We start from the raw sequence: 22,840 nt of genomic DNA, 5'->3' as shown, positions 1-22,840 counted from the left end.
GCAGCATGCGCATGAATTATTAAAAAGGGGTTAAAGTACACAAAATGTACAAATATCCCAAAAAAGCTTGATCGATGGATTGCTACCAAACGGTCGTCCTTTTTGCAGGTTCTCCATCTCATCTCCAAAACCATAGTAGACACAACATTCTGGTTAAAAGAAGACACCTTCATACACTCACAGTGCTCGATTTTATGAGCAGTAATATTCAGATGATAAGGTCTGAAAATGGAGAGCTTTTCCTGCTTTAGACCAGCGTGCCCAGTTGGAGAACGGTTTGATTGTGTACTGCCTTCCTGTTGTATGACATCATTCAAACCAGTTAAGGATCCAGGGGACAGTTGTATTTCTCAAGCTGAGTGACAAATTACTCTGTTCGTCACCATGACCATCTGCATATTCATAAACACAATCGCTCTTCAGGTTGTAGACACTGTGGTGAAACATGACTTGGGGGATCGTGCAATGCACAATAGCAATTACAGCCTTTGGCTGAAGGTCAGTGAAGACACCAGAACAGGACAAAACAAACTTCCTCTTCTTTTCACCAGCAGAACAATGAGAAAAAAATAGAGTGACAGCAGACACAAGGAAATCATTTGCAATACAATACTGTGGAAACACTGAGATGCTTTAGTCTGTCAGGGATTTTGTGAAAGGCAAAATGCACCCGAGTGCTCTGAAATATGTTTCACAAACCATTACGAACTTTCCAAGCTGCTCCGCTTACAGCATCTGTCCAGTTTTATGTGAGCAAATACTTTGTGCCAAAATATTCAGCACATCTAGCCCAGCAACAATTGCTGCTCTGAATTTCAGTTTCCAGAACTAGATTCATTTGGGGAAATAAATTAGCTTGAGAGTGCAGCGCTGTGTCCACCGAGTACTTGCATCTGTAAAGTCTGCAGGCTACAGAGAAGCATCAGTGTTTTAGAAATTAACAGGGTATTTTCCATCTATTTTATTTTTCCTCAGTTCTCCTTACACCCTTTTAATTTCTAATTTTGTATTAATTGTTCTTTTCACTTCCTTGCCTGTCCTTTCTTTAACCTCGTTTCTGCATATCTTCACATCATGTATTTTTTGAGTACATCTGGACTTTTTTCTTGTCCTTTTCTCATCTGCTATTCCATATTTTATGTCCCCTCTTGTTTTGTTCTACTTTTTTCTTTCCTGTAGGTCTTTGGTGGAGATGAATGGGAAATCAATAGTGTCTGTGTTGACATGGAGAAGTAGACTGACTCTAAAACACACCCAGGTGATGGATGATGACAGCTGCTGTGTGTGCGTGAGAGCAAACATTTAGCCCTTGACCGTGACCCTTCAGTGTTTCACTGGGTCTTGGTCCTTGATGGTCGGAGCTTGGGGGTTGGGGGTTAGGTCAAGCCTAGGTGTATGAGACCCTGGGGAGGGCTGGCTGTATGGAAGTATTCAGCAGGTCAGCGTTATTGAGGACTGCAGGGAGCACAAGGAGGATGTGAAGGCAAGATATATTCACCTGTTGTTCCTCCTATGTGAATCTCACCTTGACCTCTTCTTGCACATGGAATGCATACGTACAATAAAGGTATTTAAGCTGAATTAAATATAGAATAATAGAGAATAAATGCAGGAATAAACAGCTACAGAGGTGTGTATTCCATGATGTGGATGGGCTTTCCCAAATTGCATTTTAATAAAGTGAACTAGCAGTGATTGAGCAGACCTCAGATTGTCTGCAAGGTTGTTGTAAATATAAATAAAATAAGAAACACTACTCCTACAGACGTGTGCAGAGAATGGACGCTCGAGTGCAGATTTGTGCTTCAATCAGGCTAAACGATGTTTAAACAGACATGAGTATGAAAAACCCCACCTTCTAATCACGCGGGGTTGTAACTCCTGCACCATTTGTCTCTTTACATAATTCAAATGCACTAATACACACAGACACACAGGCCTCTGACGCTAACGGGTCATTGGCAGGTCAACTGAGGGTCTGACGTATGATGCCTGTGGACATCTGAGAACCTTTCTATTCGTCTCACCTTTCTCCTGTTCACCAATCCCCTATGCAGCTCACTTTCTCACAAAAAACCAATGAAAAAATACATGTGGCAACTACCAGGTGACTGTGGCTTTGGAGGTAAAGCGGGATGTCTGCTAATCCAACACGTTCTCACTCCCAACTCGTCAAACGTGTGACGCATGGTCAGGCTCCCTCTGCTGCACTTATGGACGCGCAGGGTACCCCTCTCGCGTCGGGAATTGACGTGAAGGGTCCTCCGATTGAAGAGATTGCCGTGGAAGTGCCTTTTGTCGGTATATTTAGACATTTTCCAAATCACATTGTAGTGACGTATACAGAACACAATAAATTATATAATGTAAACAACTACCTGAAAAACAGGTAGAACAATACTTTTGTGTGGTTTATTGCATTTACGGGGGGAGTGATGTATGCTGGGTAATGGCACAGCTAGCTACTGGGTGACTTTATTCACCCGCTTCGGCTGTTATCAGTCCATACAATGGGCGTTATTAGCACAAACCAGTCCCATAGATATGGGCCATCTCCTGCTAGATTGTTCAGAAGGTTGTTCTCATCCATCCAGATGGAGGATCACTAACAGGAGCGTGGAAGACTCCAGAATCCACTCTGGCTGGAATCCGGTGGATACAGCAGTGTTTACAGGTAAGACCATTTAAACGGACAGCATTTATAGAAAAAGTCAGCGAGTGTCAATAATGTTAATGTGGTTATGTTAGTAATACACCGAGTGCTAATATAACAGCTTTTAGATGCATTTGTAGATGTTATTACGTGTTTTACCGTCTTTATGGTGCTAGCTTAAAGTTACGGTGTAAACGTTAGCTTATATTGGAGGAAAGCTGTTACTGGTTAAACGATGTTAGCACAGAAATATTAGCTTCTGTCATGACTGATGAAGTTACTAGTTAATAAAGTTTCCAGTAAAGTGATTAATCGCAGCCACAGATTGACAGCAAATATCTCGATTAGCTTCAGTGCATCTGTAATAAATATGTGCAAGTTTCAGTGCTTCGTTTAAACTGTATGATACTTATACTGACCCAGGGTCAGTGTAAAATACAATCCTAGCTGTGTGAACAAAGCCTGGCTCCTTTAATCCTGCATGAAAAACCTCAGGATGCAGGTTATTATTATTATTTCCTGCTGGCACACCTGTCACACCTGAGAGTCAGCTAGAAACTTACAGTGACGTGGACATCATGCAAAGACTGCCAGACTCTGTAATACTGCAAATGATCAGTGACTCAAGTTATCACTAAACTTTAAACGGCACCTCTGTGTCTCTGTGTGCTGAACATCTAGGATTGGGTCAGGCTGCATCAGCTGAAGCTGTTATTTGTATATATCAGTATTTTTTATTCAGGTGTGGGGAAAATACGTAAGACTGCAGTGAAGCGATGCACCAGATTAATCCCTGGCCAAAGGTATCGTACTTAAATCAGACTACTGATCCAGCCACATCAGCCTTTTGTGAGGTCTGTTTAAAGTAGACTAAAAGTGAACTGCAGGTTCCTGAGAGGTGGACTGTGAGCACAGAAACACATGTTCATACATACAGCTGCAGCAAACTTACATTAATTTTAAATAGATTTGTTACTCTGATGTCTGTCTCTGTGTTAGTCCTCTGACAGACTGGTGACCTGTCCAGGTGTGCTCTACCTATGACTACTGGGACAGGCTCTAGCTCCTGTAAAAGAAATTTTCTGTTATTCTCATTTGAAGTATTTAAGTGCTTATGCATGTGCTTAGTTGTGACACAGTTACTGTTCAGTGAAAGTTTCTAAAACTAGATGAACTTACTTCAGCGTCAGCAGTTTGAGAAAACAACTCCCTTTACAGGTGCTGATAAGGCCAAGGGCACAAAACAGCTTAACCATTGATACGTTAGGTTTCATAGTGAGGCGCGTGAAGTGTGGTGTGATCAGTTTAACTTCCTCTTCCTTGGAATGCATAAAGGAGCAGGAGCACGACCTCTGTGGCAGCGCTGACATGACTGAACTGTGATGTTTGATGTGTGTTGGCGCAGTAATAAATAGCTTGATCACAGCTCTTTCTGTGTTGCAGACTTTATTTAAAAAATTCCACGACACCCCCCCCCCCCCCTTCCCACTGTGAACCTGAATTGAATATTCAGAAGACATTTGTTTAAATAGTTCTACAAATCTGAGCTGTTGGTGTGTCCTTGGATTGTGTGGTAATAATATTAGAGCCTGCAATCTTTCTTACTGAATCTCTACTATGAGTCATGTTACCTGAGATTAATTCTATGTTTACCTGTCAGCCTGGACGAATGTGCTGTGTGAAGGAAATTAAATTAAATCAGATCTGAACTGCGTACATTTAAGGAACCTGTTAATATTTAATTGAAATATGAACCAGTGTTTTTTTTTTTTTGATTGCTGATTCCAAGAGAGTCTTTGTGGAAATCCTGTTTGGCTTTTTGTTATTTTAATTCTCTTCTCTGTTTTCCAGAACAGTTCTCCACAGTCACTGTCCACATGGGTCAGTGGGACCAAGAAGCACTCTGCTAATGTGGGACTCTGACCAGCAACATCCAGCAGGACCCAGACAGCGTTTTCTATCTCCCAGCTGGAGTTTTTGTTTGTCAGTGACTGGAGAGTCAGATTTTTGTTGAGCTTCACACTTGCAGAGGTAAGTCAGTTTGCAGAGATCCCTCCCACCCTGGCTTTTATGTGCTAGATTTCTTATCTGAAAGAGTAATATTTCAGTGACTGCTGCTTATACCACAGGTTAATACACTCTACTGATCCCTGATGGGAGAATCATCAATTTTGGCAACAAAGAAGCCTGGTGGATGTTTGTTTACAGTCTGATGATGGGACATCATGCTCTGCATCTTCAAAGTTTGCCTCCTCATTATTATTCATACCCAGTAATGTGAAGTATGCTTATATCTACTATAACTGAACCAACCTGGTGCTCTTCATTTATGGAGGCTGTTGAGTCTGAATGTTGGATGTTGTGTATCTCGTGTTCTCTGGGCTTTGTTGTCCTCAGTCTTTTTGCAGGATCAGAAAACAAAACCAGGAGGCGCGTAAATGTTTCTTCTCCATGATGTTTCTTCAAATGTTTCTTCTGGATGATGATAAGACTGACACGGGATGCCACCTTTGGTCTTGTGATGAAGCAAAGCTCAGGAAGAAGTGGGATTAAATGGTACCAACATGTGTGCTGCTGAGAAGGATGTACAGGGGCACCTGCAGCCAAATCCAAGCCTCAGGTTAGTTGTAGTTGCAGAACGCTACAGGACTGAGACAGCTGAGGCATCAAATGTTTGATTAAACGGATGAAAAAGAGAAGTTTTTGCCCTATAATTATCACTTCTTAAAATCTGTAGCAACTTCAAGTCTGTCAGCGTGCTGAGCATGCTCAGAATGTGACAATATATTTTTGTTCAATATTTAATTTCTTTCAGTTGCAATTGTTAAATGAAAAAAATATATATATATTCTTATAATTTAGCAAACTAATTTATCAAAAAAAATATATATACATATATCTGTATTAGTTTTAATAAATTAATTTGACACCTGTATTGAAAATACCATATTGTATTCATACAGAATCAGTTTGGTATCATTGTTTGTCTGCTCACTGATTGTTGAAACTAAGAGCTACTTTGATCTGTTTAGATCTAAAGTATCCAAAGTTGAACTCTGATGTTTCTTCACCCCTGTGTGTGTGATATGTGATGTCCTACATGCTGGCAGAGCAGCAGTTTGTGCTCACAGATGGTGACGGTGTGGAGAGATGGTGGTGTTTCCTCAGAAGAACCAGCAGAGTCACTTGCTGACTGATGTTCGTCTGCACTGCACAGAGGAAATCAGCTGACCGAGGTTTGTCCAGTGACGTGTTATGAAATGTATATTTGTTTTATGCTTACAGTTATGTTTTTCTTGACAGAGGCTCTGCAGAGGTTAGACAAAGAAAATATGTGCTTTACATTTTACTGTGATTTATTGAGATATTTGTTGCCTGATGTTCAGCAGGAATGGAGAAATAGAATCAAAGGGAGATGTTTTTGATGTTTTTGTAATGATGTAAGTAAATCTTCAATATTATTTATTTGCTTGGTTATATTAGGAGTGTTTCAGAGTGAGGGGGAAGGAGTCATCATCCAGGTAAAGTGACGTGGATCCGTGGACACACTTGTCTCCCCTTTAAAGGAGACGATCCAAGTCATCCTTAAATGTTAGTGCTTTCAAATACACAAACATTTTTAAAGGACAGAAATGAACATCCAACTTTGACTGTAATACAAAATAAATCTTTGCATGTGTGTTTTCAAACTCTCAGATGGGCAGCATATCAGTCTTGGACTGTCTAACCTGCAGCACTGAATGACCACCACACATGAGCATGTTCCTGCAACATTCAGCATCTGATCCTTCATCTGTGTGCTTCTGCTTTTGGTAAGTAGAGTTACCCAACTCCAGTAACTCTAAACACATGCCATCCATTTCTAACGGCCTGGTTACTTCCTGTCAGTTACTTTAGAAACCATGTGGTCACCTGACCTAACACTGTTTCTTCTTCTTCCCCTTAATGTTCAAGTGTCACATGTCAAACAGCTGGAGAGGAAACTACACCAGCGTACTGAGATGTTTCACCAACACGTGCCAGATGCTGTTCCTTCATGGTGACATCACCAGAGACAGCCCCGCCCACCTCAGGACCTCGCCATTGATCATGATGATTATAATGATGACAGCGAGCGGAACTAAGACTGTAAAAATCCACGACCAGAATGTTTCTTTCTAATTATGAACGAATAGTGAGAGCCTCTTTCTGTGTTTTGTCTGTTTTGGGTTTTTACCTCATTTGTTACTAACAAAGTTCACAAACTCACACAGTTTACATTCTGTATGTTTCCATCTTTACCAGACACACTCTAACTGCATTTAAGAAAATAATCCTTAAAAATCGTCGTTTTTCTCTTTTGTAATTGATGATAATTCAGTGAATATACTGCGCTGCTTCCTTTTATTGCGTCTCACATTGCTTTAAGTTTTTCAGTGTCCAGTTATTTTTTACTGCTGTTTGAATTCTCTGTATGTTTGACCCTGTAGACTGTTTGATGGACTGCTTGTCTTCCTGTTTGTAACCGCCGCCTGTTTTTTAATAAAGATTTGGATTTCTGACTTCAACACAGCCTCTGCGTGTCCTCCCTTTGTGTCGTCTTCCTCTGTGAATGTGTTGCATGTGTCACAGATTCATTTTATTAACAGCTTTCCCACAGTGAGTTGCATCAGCATTCATTCACAGCACATTTCAGAAGGATTCAGATTAATACAGTGATCTTACAGTCAGAATGATCCTGACAGAGTGCCACTGTAAATGATCTTTCATCAGGTCAATTTCAAAGTTCAGTATTTCAAAGCAGGAGTTATGAAGAATCATGCTGGCATTAGGACTAATAATATGTACTTACAAAGTCAAAGTTTTTTAATTATGCTAGAATATTGGAAGACAATCAACTTTGTGTTTTCGGCATATTAATTATTCTGAAATAGAGACGGTGACCCTAACTGTACAGAAGCACTAAACAACTGACAATCTAACAGACATCATTGGCCTGAGCTGTCATGCACAGTGAGTCTGATCCTTTGCTGTGAGAGTCTGACAAGCATGTTTCTGGTCAGTTTGGAAGAAATAATATCACAATGTTGATCTTTTTTTCAATATTCCTTCTCTTTTAAACTGTGATCAAAGGTACTTATGTTCACAGCATGTAATAATACTGACAGTCCAGGGCACTGTGGTCTGTTGAGCTAGGGTTAGGGTTAGGGTTAGCGATTCAGACATATGTAATCAATATTAAACGTCTCTGACGTGGGCCACTGTCCGCAGTGTTGGGAAATCCATACCAGGCTGGAACGAGTCAAGGTAGGTGAGCATCCACGAGAAGACACAGCAGATGCATCCTACTGACAGGACCAGGAGACTCCAGAAACCGAGCATCTTCTCTTCAGTGCCATCCTCTCCTGTCACCCTCTCTGCCTGCAGCTCTTTGAGTATGGGGTAGATAAGGGCGCAGAGAAACCCTTATTACTAATTCGTATTATAATTCAATTTCCATGAAATATTCATATTCAGTATCGGTCCTTTTATATTAATAACCACGTATCCACTCAGGCTCATGGTGGGGCAGGGCTCTGTCCTGGGATGCTTGAGTACAAGGTAATGTACACCCTGACCAGGTATCCAGTCTGTCAGAATTGTTTTCAATATTTGGTTCAAAAACATGAATGACAACAAAAATCCAACTAGGATTCTTGCATATGATGAATGAAGTCTGTCTTTGACTGTATTGTCCAGCTGATCCATCAAACCCCCAGCAGGTGAACCTTATTCATGACATAACACGGCAACAATGTAAAAAATGAAACAGCAACAGTCTAAATGTAAAGTGCATTCTAAAGTCCTCTTCAATAAATCATATGCAAAGAGTCATTCAGGACTGTAAAACGTGAACTACAGAACCCAGAGTCTTCATCATTAAATCTCTGGTTGCTTCATTTTTCTATCCTATATCAGATACTTTAAGGTTAGGTTAGGTGAAGTTGCATTCTCATGGTGAGGCAAAGTGCTTTATGTGTGTGCGTGTCATGAACGGCTATAAAAGGCCTATAATTAAAGAACAAAGCGGGTTTGAGTTCGAGTTGCGGCAGACTGTCACTACTTGTAAATGGAACGCAGCCTTCCTACGGCGGACAGCTAATAACAGGAATCGGACGCGGTCCACCCAAGTCCACAGCAACCACCATAGCAACCGCCTAGCATGACCTTAAAAACACATTCTGTCTTCATAACTATCAAAAACGTAAAATGATTTGCAAAGTGTTTAAGTGTTACAGCTGCAGAGAGCTATGGCGGTATCTTTGGAAGCTGTTTACATAGCTAATAATATACGATGTAACCATGGAGACAGTCAGTCACGTGAGCTAGCGGTGCATGTTTACTACAGTGAATAAGGTGATTGCGTCCACACGCTGCAGGGGGTAAAGACATTACTTCAATATTGTTTTATACTGATATATATTTGCCTTCTGTTGACCATCACCTCAGGTTCACCATTACAGTTTCAGCAGACAGATGCACACTGCTAAATATGAACACATTCAAAAACTCATGTCTCAGAAATAAGCACAGCTGTTCATGTTTGTCATTTTATTTGTAAGAAAATTATGAACTTCATATTGTGCATTAAATAAAAGAACATTTCACAACTCTGAGTCAACAGAAACAGGTAACAGAAATGTCTCTAATGTGTACAGTGTAGTGTAAGCATTAAAAGATCATAAAGGAAACACTAACATTTATGTGAAACTAATTGTAATAAAAAATGAGCAGGTGCTTTATAGATGTAAAAGAAAGAATCTGAAAACAACACTTTTTTGGTCTAAGTGATCAAAGTAGAAAACAGAACTGATGTTCAAAAACAAACCGTAGCTGCACTAATATTACACATCTCGATCGTTGTAGTGAACAGACATGTTGCTTTTAAAACCACATGCAGTGTGTGACCGTGACTGTTCACTGAGACCATGAACGCCACTTTGCTGAAGCCTTCGCCTTCTTCTTCTTCTTCTAAATTGGAAGCAGAAAGAGCACGAGCTGCTTTGATCTACTGAAATGAAAAAGCAGAACATCTGAGCTGAAACCAGTCAGCTGAAATCATTAAGACAGGAACAAATTCAATGCAGTGTCTCAGGTGGCTTAGCCTGTTACAACTGTTGATACAAGCCAAATACGGTTAACACACAGTGTCAGGGAGCTCCAGTGTGGGAACTAGTGGCTTTAGGTTTGTAGTCATTTAACTTTCATCCATTCATTCATTTAATTCAGGAGGAAGAAATGTCAGGTTGGTGCAGGCTGGTTACATGCATTTGGTCCCATGCTGTCTTTAACTAAATGACTTGGTTCATTTTATGGCTGGGCTGTATGTGGGGTTATATCATGTTATTTGGGCAGGAGGACCTGTCCCCTGTTAGACTTAGAAAGTTTCTCCATAAGTAGAGTTTCTAACTCTTCTAGCACATCTGTGGCTGACAGCTTTTTGGTGGCTCTTTTTACCCCACACTGGTTGTGAGTGTGTAAATAGCCCCACTAGTTCTTTTGGGTTGCAGTTAACTTGGGAGGAAGGGGTGGGTATGCCATGATTAGGTGAATAACAATTATATGGGATACATAAATTTCACAATGCATGCATATATCTCTATCAATTAAACCTGGCCTGAGGGCTGCCATTTTTACATTCAGTTATTTCTCTTAGAAATGTTGGAACTAAATAATGAATGTGTTACAGTTAAAGTGAAACACTGGTCAGTGTAAATGGCTCATTGGGACACAGAAACCTTTAAATTAAACCTGATATCTAGTGTCAAACAATATCAAAGCTGTAAATGCTGTTTACAGTCAGAATTTATAAAACTTTGATTGTAAATAAATTCAAACAAGTGAGCTTTTCTCTTTGTGCTGAATATCAACACTGTGATTTCTTAGACTGTAAGCTTTACTTTAGCACAACCACTTGTAGAAGCCGTCACTCCAAATGTCTTTGATAACAAGAAAAAAATACCTTTTCAGTCCACGGCCTGAAGTTCTTCTCTGACATCTTCTGCCATCAGCTTTGTCTGCTGGTTTGAAGACAATAAACCACAAAAAAGATGATTTAGTCACTTTGTCTGCATCATGCAGCTCGAATGTGTCGTGTAACGATGTTGAATAGCCGTCGTTATCCCTCTGCTGTGTCAGTAGGATTGTACTGTACAGCATCTCATTGATATGTGAGGAATGCTAATGTAACACGATAACAGACTTACATCATTAAAACATAAAGGGCAGGAGATATTTAGATATTTTTATATTTATATTACATTTTATAGCTGACGGATATTACTAAATAGATAGAATTTACTAAATAGCTGGATGAAGATGAAAAATATGTCTATAATAACAAATGACCATGAGAGCCAGTAGAATTAATTCAGCTGGACACTCGAAAGACGTCCTTAAATGCTCTTTAAGTGGCAGAACAGATGAACAAACAGTTAATTGCTTACTTGAGATGAAATCTGCTCAGCTACTTTGAAAACAGCTTCTAACTGGTTCCTCCTTTAACAGGATGACGGCTCAGGGGTAAGGCCATCATGCAGTCCAGCAACCTTTATGGTTCTGCTTTGATTCACCAGGAACTATTAGGGAAACCTTCCAGCGCCTCCTGTGAAAGACGCAGGCATAAACACACAAACATTTATTAACATGTTCCACAGTCTTCCAGTTTGATTTTCTCATCCTGTGGACAACAACGTACATGGATGCAGGTTTATTGTTAACTTTTGTAAGGTTTATTTACTGAACATATCCAGCTGCAGCTCCACTGTGATCCTGAACTGGATAAGCACTTAAGAAAATGTGTCAATAAATGGACATACATCAACTTACTATATTTATCCAAACAGACGGGACCAATAATGCTTCACTGAGTTAGAGACTTTAATGTCTCTTCTATGTAAGAATGTCTCGTGCTGATAGACCTGCAAACTTGACAACAAAGGTTTTTCAGACTACATGTAGCTGTCCTCTATGTCAGCTAACACGGTTACATTCATGTCACACTTATTTCTGCTTTCCCATTTTATAATTATTACTTACATTTTGATTAGATACCTTGAGTTTGTAAATGATCAGATTACATAATTGGAATACAATGTATCCAATTCAGGGTTGCGGGAGGATGAAGCCTATCCCAGCTGATACAGGACAAAGACAGGCTGCCAGTTTATTGCAGAGCTAACACAATATGTGCAACAGAAAATCCACTTAAATGTTTTATATTTGTTATAATAATCATAATTATGACTATTATTTAAAGGTTTCTTTAAATAATACATTTTGATTTTTATAACCTCTAAAATATAAACCTGAGCTGTTTCAGATTCTGATCTCTGACCTCAGTGACCTGGCTGTGTCCTCACTGCAGCTCCCTCTTGGAAGTACGTCTGCTTCTTGTCTACCCCCAGTGTTGACCGCCTGCCCTTGATGTCATGGTTCGGCTGTGTGGCAGGCAGAAGAAGGACCCAAACGCAAACTCACAGAGACAAAAGGTAAACTCAAAAAACACAGCTTTATTGCTGGCGTGGAGTGGGACACGAAAAACAATACAAAATAAACTAAACTGGGAAAACTAAAGCACAAGGAGCCACAGGGAAAAATCACACCGCTATGATGGAGACTACGACACTGACAAAGAGAAACACAGGGCTTAAATACACAGAGGGATAACGAGGGAATGAGACACAGAAGGAGGGCACAGCTGGGAGAAATCAGGACTGGACGAGACAGAGACGCAAAACTAGAAACACTCACATGAGGCATGGACCTTCAAAGTAAAACAGGAAGTATCACACAGAGACGCGAACTAGACACAGTGGAGACAGCAACTAAGAAACAGAGACAAACCATAAGGCAGAGGTCTAAGAACCAAAATACACAGAGGGAAATACTCAGCTTTGAACACAAGAGACTAGACTAGAGGGAGTAACAAAAGACCAACCATGAGAACATAATGCACAATGCAGGGTGACAGAAAACAAGAAACTCCAACATGCAAAGACACACCATAAACAGAACAGAGGGGGCACAGAGAGACATGAAGGGCAGGGGAGACTTAACATGGGTTGAAACACAAGGGGGAACTAATAAGCAAATCAACATAGGAGGCCTAATGAGCTAAACATACTATAAACATCAAAATGAACTAAAACTCAAAACACTGGGTCCTAAGACCCAGGATCGTGACACTTGATATCACGTACTGTACCTGAGGAACAAAAAAGGACAAACACTTGCCTTCATTTAAGAAGTACATTCATACAGAGGTAATCTATGGAAACACACTAGTTCACCCTTTGGGAGAAATCAGTTCCTGTGAAACATTTCTGTAAATGAACATCATGTGGAGAATGAATGAAACGAGTTCTTCAGGTGACTCAGCAGTCCCACACTGACAAATGAAATCTAGTTAAACTATTAAGCATATTTGCTCTTCTGAAATCTGTGTTAAACAACAACAAACATAAATTAGTAACAAAAATACAGCTGAGTAGAGGCTTTACAAACCACCAGCAGCCATAATGCTAAATTTTAATCTTCAAATGTTTCTGAGCCGTCTTCAACCTGCTTTTAACACATTAAAGTCCCACAGTCAATGCAGCCTGACTCAATCCTAGATGTTCAGCACACAGAGACACAGAGGTGCCGTTTAAAGTTTAGTGTTAACCTGAGTCACTGATCATTTGCAGTATTACAGAGTCTGGCAGTCTTTGCATGATGTCCACGTCACTGTAAGTTTCTAGCTGACTCTCAGGTGTGACAGGTGTGCCAGCAGGAAAGAGTAATAATAGCCTGCATCCTGAGGTTTGTCATGCAGGATTAAAGGAGCCAGGCTTTGTTCACACAGCTAGGATTGTATTTTACACTGACCCTGGGTCAGTATAAGTATCATACAGTTTAAACGAAGCACTGAAACTTGCACATATTTATTACAGATGCACTGAAGCTAATCGAGATATTTGCTGTCAGTCTGTGGCTGCGATTAAACACTTTACTGGAAACTTTATTAACTAGTAACTTCATCAGTCATGACAGAAGCTAATATTTCCTAATTGTTGTTCCTAGAGTATTTAAAAGTAGAATGGGAGGGAGAGCCTTCAGTTTTCAGGCCCCTCTTCTGTGGAACCAGCTTCCAGTTTGGATTCGGGAGACAGACACTATCTCTACTTTTAAGATTAGGCTTAAAACTTTCCTTTTTTCTAAAGCATATAGTTAGGGCTGGACCAGGTGACCCTGAATCCTCCCTTAGTTATGCTGCAATAGATGTAGGCTGCCGGGGGATTCCCATGATGCATTGAGTTTTTCCTTTCCAGTCACCTTTCTCACTCACTATGTATTAATAGACCTCTCTGCATTGAATCATATCTGTTATTAACCTCTGTCTCTCTTCCACAGCATGTCTTTATCCTGTCTTCCTTCTCTCACCCCAACCGGTCGCAGCAGATGGCCCCGCCCCTCCCTGAGCCTGGTTCTGCCGGAGGTTTCTTCCTGTTAAAAGGGAGTTTTTCCTTCCCACTGTCGCCAAAGTGCTTGCTCATAGGGGGTCATATGATTGTTGGGTTTTTCTCTGTATCTATGAAGCGCCTTGAGGCGACTTTTGTTGTGATTTGGCGCTATATAAATAAAATTGAATTGAATTGAATTGAATTGAATTGAATTGAATTGAATTTCTGTGCTAACATCGTTTAACCAGTAACAGCTTTACTCCAATATAAGCTAACGTTTACACCGTAACTTTAAGCTAGCACAATAAAGACGGTAAAACACGTAATAACATCTACAAATGCATCTAAAAGCTGTTATATTAGCACTCGGTGTATTACTAACATAACCACATTAACATTATTGACACTCGCTGACTTTTTCTATAAATGCTGTCCGTTTAAATGGTCTTACCTGTAAACACTGCTGTATCCACCGGATTCCAGCCAGAGTGGATTCTGGAGTCTTCCACGCTCCTGTTAGTGATCCTCCATCTGGATGGATGAGAACAACCTTCTGAACAATCTAGCAGGAGATGGTCCATATCTATGGGACTGGTTTGTGCTAATGACGCCCATTGTATGGACTGATAACAGCCGAAGCGGGTGAATAAAGTCACCCAGTAGCTAGCTGTGCCATTACCCAGCATACATCACTCCCTCCGTAAATGCAATAAACCATACAAAAGTATTGTTCTACCTGTTTTTCAGGTAGTTGTTTACATTATATAATTTATTGTGTTCTGTATACGTCACTACAATGTGATTTGGAAAATGTCTAAATATACCGACAAAAGGCACTTCCACGGCAATCTCTTCAATCGGAGGACCCTTCACGTCAATTCCCGACGCGAGAGGGGTACCCTGCGCGTCCATAAGTGCAGCAGAGGGAGCCTGACCATGCGTCACACGTTTGACGAGTTGGGAGTGAGAACGTGTTGGCTAATCATACGTCTATGGAAGGTTTGATCCCCTGGCTGCATGAGGCAGATACTGAACCCTGAGTTGCTCCTGTGTGTGAACGTTAGGCGAAAAGTGCTTGCACACTCTCATTTAGCTTACATAAATGTGCGTGTGTGTGTGTGTGAAAGAGGCTTGTAGTAAGAAAGTGCTCCAATAGAGTAGAAAAGCAGTCAGTGACTGATACATGTAACCAAGTGCTGCTCAAAGCTCCTTGCAGTCCTCACAAAACAGAACAAGCAGCTACATTTCAGATGCTAAAACATCCACAGACCGTTACATTAAACAGTGAGTTTAATTCTGTGATGGTGTAGTGCAGAGGCATGGCAAAGTTTTAATTTTATAGCAAACAGTAATGATCTTTATTTCACTAAAGGTGCCATCACAAAATGTTTTAGTATTGTGAGTTAACCTTGTAACATACTCCAGGGAGTTTGTAGAACAACCTGATAATTTAATGTTTAATGTGTGCCTGAAAGTGTAAATGAAACACTACACGTATAAAGCTTAATACATCATGGAGCTCTGCTCTCAAAAAACGACATAGATGTAACTCTGTGTGGATTTAAGAAATAAGTGCCAAGGTTTTAAAAACATGTGTAGCGCCATCTTCTGTTGTAAAGCACTTTATAAAAAAAGAGTCTGTTTGAATCACCGGACCAACAAGATTGATCCAAAACTACAACTTTTCCTTGACAAACCGGGTGTACCGAGCCACGCATTTAGGTGGCAAAGCAGATGTTCAGAACAGTGCTATTGTTTCCACTACTGTTTAACTAACATAAACTAATGTAAGTCTGTTAACCACAACCAACCGACCGACCCAGTAACCAAAACATCTTTCAAAAACTCTAAGCCCTTTCAGCTGTTTAGACAGTTTACATCTATGTCAGTTTAAGAGCAGGGCTCCATCATGTAAATTAGCCTTTACAGTGGTCCCTGGCTATGTCTCCTGTACAGTACAGAATGTGTTCAGGTTGTTAAATTTACATAAATCTTCGATTGCTAGCAGTGTGACTCTGAAATGAAATTTTCTCCCCAACAAACACAACGATGTCCACGAAACGTTTTGCGCCGTCAAAGGCAGCTGTGGTAGCACCCAAAAGGCAGATGATGGTGCTAACCATCACACAAAAACTTGGACTTCTGATTCATTGATTCATTAATGATTCATGAATGTTGAATCCTCTGGCAGCTGCTCTATTCCCAAGTTCTGGACCTGAAAACAGGGTTTGATCTTCGGTTACTGGACTTATTTTTCTATGAAGGTTTAAACAAGAGAGAAAAGTGTGAAAATGTTCATGCCTGCGTGAGAAAAGAGTATAAAGTGTGTAGTGAGGGGTTTTACAGCCTTAAAACATCTATGATAATTTTAAAAAGTAAAGCTGGCTACTTCGTGGATTTCACCTATCGCGGGTTATTTTTAGAGCGTAACTCCGGCGATAAACGAGGGGCCGCTGTATACAGTTAGTGCCTCATTTCCACCTTAAAGGACAAATCCTGGTCACAAATGACAGTTCCAGGCTTCCATATTAAGTGTCTTGTCAGAAACTGCATTTTTAAGAACGTATTGGGCAAAAACATCCAGGCCAGACACGTCAAGACATATCTGGGGAAACCCTGTTAAACAAATCACATGTTGCCAACCCATTTTGTGTTATACCCTGTGTCTTTAAACACACACTCTTATACTGTAGGTAATGTCCTGTAGTGTAATAATAGAAGTGAGGTATCAGATACAACAGTTATAAACAAGAAATCCAAGCGAGGAGGTGGTACTGAACCTAGTAGGTGAGTTTTTTAAAATGTCCTTTTATTTAGTGAAGAACTCAGCCCTTTAAAGCGAGACTGATTTATTCTGTAAGCAATGTTCCAACATAATTAATAGAGGATCCAGCGTACATCTCCAATGCAGTCTCCTACAGAGAAATTTAGAGAGATCGCCATTCCTGGCATAAAAGATGACAGCACTCCCCTTCTGCACTTAATCAATGAAGCTGACCTTTGCAGACAACCCCTTGCTGAGTGATTAAAGCCAAGTCTCAACATGGTTTGTAGGGATCATGGAAATAAAGCTGTCCAGATGGAGAGTGAGAGCAGGCGACGTCCTGCAGCTTGAATTCCTTCATCATTTCCATCCATCGCTTTCCAGCATGCTGCCGCCACATGCCAGCAGTCAGGTAACTATGCCTCATCTGATATTGTGAATAAAGACCTTTGATACCTGGCTGGTGTTTACTGCAGCGGTGTTATATGTCACCGGTATAACCATAAGGAGATTTTTATTACTCCTAGAAAAACTCTGGCAGAACCAGGCTCAGGAAGTGACAGTCGCGAACAGCAGCTGGTCTGCTGGTGAGGTTACTTAATGCCAATAATATATATTTACACATGTTTAATATACGCAAAAATAATAATATGTGTGAAAAATTGACAATAGACTGAAATATTTTTCATGTATATACAGAGATTTTTAGTGTAATAATTATTTCCAGAATCATCTTCAAATTTTTATTTATCTATGTAAAGAATAGTGAATTTATTAGAACCACATCTTAAATACAAGAAAATTTACTGGAGAAAATAGCGATACAACAATAGCGCACAGTGTGCATAAGTACGGGATAAAACTGAAAAACCAGAGGACCCAAGTCTGTGGAAAAGGAGCGAGGAGTTAGTTTGTAGATTGCAAAGCAGAGAATATTCAGGAATAGCTGTGATGGAAAGTTGGCAGACAGGGGAGATGATGAGCATCTTCCAGACTTGTATTAGAGAAGGGAATGTCTGTTACGTTGCACTAAAAGGTCCAGGCAATGGGGGAAGGTAACAAAAAGTGTCAGGGAAGACAGGCAAGCAAAACTGTTGAATTCAGGGATTTTATTCTTATTGTTAATTACACTGAATGTGATGGACGTACCACTATCACCTTCAAAAAGAAAAGGAAGCATGAAATTCAGGAGTTGGTCACTGAACTGATACGCACTCCTCTCCATAGGAGTAAGGAGCCACCCTAGCTGCAACCCAACAAGGCTCTCTGGCAGTAGAGCACTCCTTTCTCTGACCTTAAGTACTCTGGTTAATTGCTCAGTAGAGTCATCTGCACAAAAAGAGTGCCACTTAAAGCAGGAGAGTTGGCAAGACGTGCCCATACAGGGTCCAAATCATAGGAGGCCTTGCAAGGGCTGTAACAATGGAAAAACGGAAATCCAGCTGATACACTGCAGTGCTGGAGAGCTTAGCCTCAGGAAAGAAACACTAGTCAGTCCACCTTGATTTAGCAAAGAGTAAGCAAACCAAAGGTGAGACCAAATTGTCCTCTTGGAGAGAGGAATTTGGAGGTACTTCTCCTTCCTCATTATTCCGTGCACTTTGTGCTGTGTATTGTATTACTGGAGGCAAAACAGCATAAGAGCATGATGCTACTACCACCATGCTTGACAGCAGGTACAGTGTTCCCTAGGTTTAAAAATTGTCACTCCTTCAAACATATCTCTTGTTACTATGGCAAAATAGTTCAGTCTTTTTCTTGTCTGACCATAAAACCTTTCTTCAGAAGGCATTTGCTTTGTCCATGTGGTTAAAGGTGTCAGCTTTGGAGCATGGGCTTCTTTTTTGCACATTCTCAGTAGGTGATGATGTAAAACTTGCTTCATTGTGAAAAGTGGCCCCACTGTTCCAGCAGTTGCCTTGATGGTTCCTGGGTTGTTCCTTAACATCGTAACGGTTTTCCTCTCATCTGAGGGCAACGGTTAGGGATCTTCTTCAAGAGCTTGGCAAAGTGGTGAAACATCTGAATAAATGTTCTTATTGTTTGAACAGATTCTAAGCATGTTCTAAGCATTGTTCAATCCAATGGATGCTGTTAAACAAATCTGTTTTCTTTTTGCTGGCAAAGAAAAGTTGCCACTTGTAGTCATGATCAACTACAGCTGGTAGTAGTCATAACTGATTACAAATGGTAGTACTCATAATTGGTTCTGCCGGAGGTTTCTTTCTGTTAAAAGGGAGTTTTTCCTTCCCACTGTCGCCAAAGTGCTTGCTCATAGGGGGTCATATGATTGTTGGGTTTTTCTCTGTACCTATGAAGCACCTTGAGCACTTTTGTTGTGATTTGGCGCTATATAAATAAAATTGAATTGAATTGATTACCATGTGGTAATCAAGTGCCATGATGGTAGAAATCATGACAGGCCAAGTGGAGTATAATGAGTGTAGTAGCAGCTGAAGGAAAAACACAGGGAGGTCTGGAGCAAGACCTTTGATTGGCCTTGAAGCAGTCCTGGCAAACCATCAGGCAACTCAGAAAGGGGAAGCTGCTTCTTGGTCACACTGTATGCAGTGGGGATGGAGTGCTGCTGACCTCAATTGAGGATTTATTCAGGTAGTGGAAAGAATACATCAAGGATCTCCTTAATGTCACTTGCACACCTTCTCTAGTGAAAGCAATGTGCCTCAGAGCATCCTGCGGGGTGGCAGGATATTCAGTTCCTGTACAACTACAGTGAAAGGTTGGTATACACTGCAGTAATTAGGTTTTCAGTGGCAGATGGACTTTGCTTTCATGCTCAACTTTTTCTTTACCACAACAGGCCTGTACATAGTCCACAGAAATTCTATCCATAAAAGTTTGAACCAAATCAGTGACAAAGTATAGCCCTGGCAAAGCTATCAATTTACAAGTTGATCTATATTCCTACCCTCACCTGTGGCCATGAGCACAGGGTAGCGATCAAAAGAATAAGATCAGAGATGCAAGCAGCTGAAATGAGCTTCCTCTGAAGAGTGTTTTGGCTTTCTCGTAGAGATAGGATGAAGAGCTTGAATATATGGGAGGAGCTCTGCGTAGAGCTGGTACTCTTCCACATTAAAAAAAAGCCACTTGAGGTAGTTCAGACATTTGACTAAGTCGCCTCCTAGAGACCTCCCAGGTGAGAGGGAGATCTGGGCGTCTCTGATTAGACTGCTGCACCAGCAAAGCAAATCTAGATTAGTGGAAGAAATCGCATGGATATTTTAGAGTGAGAAGCAAAAAAGGTGTTGCTATGTACCAGTACAGAAGTCCATGTTCTACTATCAGTATCAGTAAGTCCTTGAAAAGTGGATAATTTCTGGATCTGCTTCTGATTGTCCCTTTTCAGTCTTTACAGATGTAATGACTTGCATCAAGCACCACCTGATATTGTTTTGAAATCTTATTCAAATTGCAATTTCAATGTGAGGATTTTGGTTCTGCTCTTCCTCTGATTAGTGTTTACCCTGTTCCCCCCGTGTGTTCCTGTATCTAGTCCGCGTTTCTTAGTTTGTGTCCTTTCATGTGTAAGTTCCTGTTTTATTGTGAAGGTCTGCGTCTTATGTGAGTGTTTTCAGTTTGCCTCCCTAGTCTCGTCATGTTAATCACTCCCAGCTGTGTTTCCCACCTGTGTGTAATCTCCCTGTGTTCTCTGAGTGTATTTAAGTTGTATTTTCTGTCTTAGTAATTGCTGGTTCGTCTGTGTTGTTTCCCCTCGGTCTCCCTGCGTCTCTCCGTATGTAGTTCCCCGGACCTCCCTGCATCTTCGTTTCTGGTTTGTTTTGTTAGTTTTTCCCAGTTTAGGTTTTCCTGTTTCACCTTCACCCACGCCATTGCTGTTTGTATTTTCTTTTGTTAAATAAATACTCATCTGCACCAGAGCTGCCACATTTTGGGTCCTATCTCCAATTCCACACGTCTGCCAGCGCGGTCGTGACAGTTAAACCTCCTGATAATCCCAGAGTGCCTTTCACTGGCCCCAATCCAAAGCACTCTGTAACAAAGAGACAAAATAAAAAATGGTGGATGAAACCAGCAGAGGAGTATAACATGGGTGAGAGATTTATAATATGAATGGTTCAAACTTTCTCATAAATCAGTGCAAAATGCTTTCAGGTGGGTACGCTGACATTTATGCACGAGAGATGTCAACGTAACGAGTTCAATGAAGAGATGTGTGGAAGTGCAACTATGTCTATATGGTTCCGGTGACAACACACACACACACACATTTCTCTCTATAGGGTAAAATCATCCTGAGAATTGCGTACATGTTGGGGAAAAAACATCTCAGTGATTAATCAAATGTACTTTGAAATATATTAATGACATGGCTGCTGTTGGTGATGCCCAAGGGTCTGTTCATAAAAGTAAAACCATGAGATTAGCTGAAGTGAAAAGTATATGTTAGTTATGTTATACTACCAGGAACATACAGAAGGTTAGATGTTGACAGGCTGTCCTTGCTAATTATCAATAAGATACAGATTTCCTCACAATTCAAATTCAATAAAATGATCACATGATATTGTATTAAAATGATGTCTTTCTTGTCTATTAGACTGAGGTCATTGTCATCATCCTCCACAGAGGATCCATCAATGTTAAGTGGAGAGTGATCTCTCCGTGATCTCCTGAAGTCAACAATCATCTCCTTTGTTTTTTCCACGTTCAGAGACAGGTTGTTGACTCTACACCAGTCCATTAGCTGTTGCACCTCCTCTCTGTATGCTGACTCGTCGTTCTTGTTGACCCGCCACAGTCGTGTCATCGGCGAACTTGATGATGTGGTTCAAACTGTGCATTGCTGCACAGTCGTGAGTCAGCAGAGTGAACAGCAGTGGGCTGAGCACACAGCCCTGAGGGGCTCAGGTGCTCAGTGTGGTGGTGTTGGAGTTGCTATTCCCGGACTCTCCGAGGCCTCTCTGTTAGAAAGTCCAGGATCCAGTTTAAAAGACCCAGCAGCCTCAGTTTTCCAATCAGGTGCTGAGGAATGATTGTGTTGAATGCTATGAACAGCATTCATACATATGTGTCCTTATTGTCCAGGTGGGTGAGGGCGAGATGCAGGGTGGTGGCGATAGCATCATCTGTTGGCACATTGGGACGACAGCAGTGCTCAGGGAGAGGTTGAAGATGTCAGTAAGGACATCTCTCAGCTGGTCTGCACATTCTCTGAGCACTCTCCAGGGATGTTATCTGGACCAGCAGCTTTCGGTGGAAAGCTCTGCAAAGAGCTTTCCTCATATCAGCAGAGGTCAGACACAGAACCTGGTCATTGCGAGGGGGGAAGGACTTCCTCACCAACACATCATTCTGAGCATCAAACCTTGCATAGACATTATGCAAGTATATTCTGTGGTTGACCTCCCTGGTAGTCTGTAATCCAGGCTACGAAGAAAGCATCTAGTTGTATGTCTGTGAGTCTGTTCTTCTATACTGATGGTCTAATGATATTATAACCAATGCAGTCAAAGAATATGTTCTTTGTAATAGCCTGATCCAGCAGCATCTTCAGCGCTGATACAGGGTTGTTAGGTAAATTACTAGAAGCCCAGCCAACGGTCTACCTGCGGAAGCCTGTTTATTCTTTTCAGTGTCTCAATCACATGTGAAGCCAAAAAAACTGTCCTGTCATCACTGGAAGATCTAGGTGTGAACATTTAGGAACAGGGACTGGGGTCTGGAGTGTGGGGCCTTCCTGCTGCTGCTGAGTCGGGGCAGTCTGCTTCTCCCCACCCCAGGAAAAAGGGTAACACCACCTGGGTCTGGGTGCAGTTTCCCCCTCCAGGGGCGAGGGTACCTAGACCTGGGGCTTAGAGTACGCTTGGGGAGTGTGATCGTGTGTACAGCGTCTCTTTATGTCTGTCTCCATGTTGGTTGAGTGTGGAGTAAGTGCATATGAGAGCATGAGGGTGGGAATGGATGTTTGTATCTGTG

General features: G+C 41.1%; 2 long non-coding RNA genes across 10 annotated transcripts; one reads left to right on the top strand and one right to left on the bottom strand.

Annotated features, from left to right (window-relative positions):
* Positions 1 to 2,013: 2,013 nt before the first annotated feature.
* On the top strand, positions 2,014 to 7,200 carry LOC113012773 (uncharacterized). 8 transcript variants are annotated; one of them, XR_013903779.1, is made up of 7 exons: positions 2,014 to 2,674; positions 3,382 to 3,456; positions 4,505 to 5,273; positions 5,764 to 5,889; positions 6,137 to 6,244; positions 6,350 to 6,465; positions 6,608 to 7,200. It is a non-coding gene; the product is annotated as an uncharacterized LOC113012773 (long non-coding RNA). The 8 variants fall into 8 exon arrangements; XR_013903781.1 differs by lacking the exon at positions 3,382 to 3,456 and having other exon boundaries at positions 2,026 to 2,674; XR_003270738.2 differs by lacking the exons at positions 2,014 to 2,674; positions 3,382 to 3,456 and having other exon boundaries at positions 3,463 to 4,684; positions 4,783 to 5,273.
* Positions 7,201 to 9,208: 2,008 nt separating this feature from the next.
* LOC113012192 (uncharacterized) lies at positions 9,209 to 15,101 on the bottom strand. Of its 2 annotated transcripts, none has more exons than XR_003270661.2 (4): positions 12,009 to 13,685; positions 11,119 to 11,276; positions 10,635 to 10,692; positions 9,209 to 9,683 (listed from the first exon to the last, which is right to left on the bottom strand). It is a non-coding gene; the product is annotated as an uncharacterized LOC113012192 (long non-coding RNA). The 2 variants fall into 2 exon arrangements; XR_013903844.1 differs by lacking the exon at positions 12,009 to 13,685 and adding an exon at positions 14,567 to 15,101 and having other exon boundaries at positions 9,223 to 9,683.
* Between the last annotated feature and the right edge of the window lie 7,739 nt (positions 15,102 to 22,840).

The sequence above is a fragment of the Astatotilapia calliptera genome, chromosome 19, assembly GCF_964374335.1.
Source record: "Astatotilapia calliptera chromosome 19, fAstCal68.1, whole genome shotgun sequence".
Classification (NCBI taxonomy): domain Eukaryota; kingdom Metazoa; phylum Chordata; class Actinopteri; order Cichliformes; family Cichlidae; genus Astatotilapia; species Astatotilapia calliptera.
This window is presented reverse-complemented; position numbering and strand designations above follow the sequence as displayed.